This window comes from Populus nigra, chromosome 13, assembly GCF_951802175.1.
Source record: "Populus nigra chromosome 13, ddPopNigr1.1, whole genome shotgun sequence".
Taxonomy (NCBI): Eukaryota; Viridiplantae; Streptophyta; class Magnoliopsida; order Malpighiales; family Salicaceae; genus Populus; species Populus nigra.
The window spans coordinates 12,114,610-12,118,045 of NC_084864.1; positions in this window are offsets into that span (position 1 = coordinate 12,114,610).

A 3,436-nucleotide genomic window follows, 5' to 3' on the forward strand; every position below is an offset into this window, starting at 1 on the left:
CGAATTCCCAACCAAACTTTATAAGGATGTTCAATTGAGTTTCCAAACAACGTTTCTGTCTTAATGTAATTCCCAAATGTTCAGAAAATTCTCAATTGAGTCCTTTCATTCACATTTTTAATAGCTTGTATCCAAATTTTACGTTTATGTATATAAAAAAACTATTCTTTTTTGGTGAGATCTAAATGTAATCTCTTAAAAACTTTTTACCCATTTGGATGAAAAACTTTGTTGTGAATTATTGGAAACTTTGGAGATCAATTAAGACAAAAAAAAATGTTTTGGGAATCTGATTATGATATGCATAGCCAGCCATTTGAGGCCTAACTTTAAGGTTTTCCAAAAAAGGGAAGTAGGCCCTTGGGAATCGAGTGATGCATCATGTAAAAGTGAGGGGAAATAACGTCTGTATACATCTTACCTCAGGAGCACGTATGGCAGCGAATATGCCTAGCCATTGACATGGCAAAGCTTATTACTGAATTGAAAACTCAGCTTTGAGCATGCAATTGCCAATTTGTAGTGGTAGGCGATAAGCATTGAGGGAAAATGTCTGGTTATGCATAAAAGATTGATCACATCCATTGTGATCTTCTGATTTTGATGCGTGGAAATGGAGAGGAAAAGAGAAATACGGCCATTCGAAAATGGATAGGTTTGATTTTGATATGTCATTTCATGGAAGAACTTGCCGGAAAATCTTGTTGGATAAGCTCGGAGAGATTGAATCTTGAAGATTTTTCTAGTTCTTCATGATGTTTATTTTCTTGCCTGGTCCGACCCCAGGAACAAGATGGTTAGATCATTTGTTCTATTTGATTCAAATCAATTTATGTGGAGTCTACTTGTTTATATATATATATATATATATATATATATATATATATATATATATATATATATATATATATCTCTTTGTCTGTTATATCCAAATCTATCAAATAAATTTCTTTTCAAAACCTTTTCTCTTTCAAACTCAATTCTCTTGAAGTATTTCTTTAGTTGAAATAATTTGATTTCTAATCATGAATGAATTCTTGGTTTAGTTTATTGTTTTACTTTAAGTGATGGTTTTGGGTTAAGATTAAACAAGAAAATTTTTAATATAAAAAATCTTAAACTCCTTTAAATAAATGTTAAAAATATATTATTAAATGATTTTATCATGAGAAATATTTTTATATACCTATATTAACATTTATGAATGTCCTATATATTGGTGAATTTAAGCAGGTAATACACAAGTCAGTGGCAAGCATGTTGCTGCGAAGATATTTTTTTGACAATATTATTAAATTCAATCAAATTCATAAGATCAACATGATGATTCATAGTGATTCATAGACTTAACATTTAGATGAAGCCAGGTTTCAAAGTAAAGTGAGTAAGTAGGATCTTGTCTAGTGTAATCCTAGCTCACATACCGACCAAGTCAATTTAACCAAAACTTTGTTTGATCTTTTGGGTTAAAAAATAAAATGATGTTGATTTAATGTTTTGTTTTATAAAAAATATTGAAAAATAATGTTTTGGATAAACCTGTGTTAAATCAAGTTAATCCACCCAATTCATAACGTGAATTATGACCCTGACCAATTTTATTAACCATGTTATTTGAAATCTATTTTGTATTTACTTAAATGATTATAAAAATATATATTTATAGGAAAGACAATAAATAAAATTATCAAGGAAGAATATATTTTATCAACCTAAACTCTATTTTCTTATTAATGCCCCTCTTGATTGTGTGAAAGAAAGTGTGTGTGTTATATTGTAAGCATTTTTTTTTTAAAAATAAAAATTTATAATGATTTTAAAAGTAGGTTTTCAAAAACAAATCTCAATATTTAGTATGTAATTGAGGAAAAAAATTACCAAATGTGATAAAATATTGTAAGAAATAATAAAAGATTAAAGAAAAAAAATTATTTTCAACGAACATTTGTCAACAATCTTTTATTTTTTACTTTTCCATATTAGGCACATAGTATTTGAAAAGAATTATTAACATTCCCATAAAACCTATAACATCATCTAAGAATCATGGTAAAATCGACAGTAATTTTAACATCATGGTACGCCTTTTTTTCTTTCACAATGTGTTCCAATGGAAAAAAGAATGGTGAGTGCACGTAGACTTAGTTTTTTTTTATCTCTCTCAAGAGCAGACAAAATGTCATTGCACTTTTATTTTTTATTTTTAAAACAAAATAAATGATGTCTCGTCAACCGTGTACGAAAAATAACACATCATCTGTTAAGATAAATAATATATGAGCAAAAGATAAATAATATATGAGCAAAAAAATAAGTTGGGTTTTTTTTTTGACAAAATACATGAAAAAAAAATTTCTTACTTTTTCAACAATATAAAAATTAAAAAAAATCTCCATGATATTTTTTTTATGAAAAGAAATCTTGACAACCGATCATTTTTTTTTCTTCGTTGTTTTTCAACGTCTCTCTCTCCTCTCTTAATCTCAAAGGCTTAAATGTAAATAAAATGAAGTTTTGGATCAAATTATAAAAGTTTTAAAAAGGGATCAAAATTAAAATTCAAAAAATTCTATAAGTTTTTTTTTTAAAAAAAGAAGGTGTTGGATGGATAGTATCAAAAAAGAAAAAACCCTGATTTATTTCCTAATTGTCAATACTGGTACTGAATTTTCAATTTCTAACTAGCAATAAAATCAATTTTTTTAATGTAAAATTGAGTATCAACTCAAAGTCAAGATGTTTGATAATATCGTGATTATCATATAGAAAGAAAATCAAACTAAATTATCTAATTCAATTCTAAATCAATACAACATGAAAAAAAAATTAATTCATAAATTTAAAAAAAATAAAAAATTAAAGAAATAACAACATGTTGGATTAACCAGAAACACGCTGTTTGCTTCTTTTTTTTTAAAAAATCAACAAGCAACATGTCGCGTGTTGCTGTTTGGAATTCAACAACCGTTGTGATGATTGAAAAATCGAGGGAGTTTTGACCTAAAAATCTACTTTTACATCAATTTTCACCAAAATACCTTAAAAATACCCTTAGAACCCAAAACAAGCTAATTTAATCACTAAAACATCTCAAAACAATCCAAAAATACAAAATCAAATCGATAAATAATTTCCTCTCTTGATGCTTATCTACTTTTTTACACAAGATCAAGGTTAAAAACCACCACCATCAAGCTCATCTCATCTAATAGAATCCATTGATATAAAAAATGAAGAGTTCTATCCCTAAAAATGGAGAAATTGATAACTTTATCTCTCATCGCTCGAATTAAGAGACTTAAATGAAAAAAAACTTTTTTTCCTAAATTTTGTTTTATACTTTTTTCATTTAAAAAAAAATTCATATCTAGCTAACAAATTTTGAAAATTTTGTCATGAAATTGTGCAGGAAAAAAAAAACTAAATGTAAAAAATA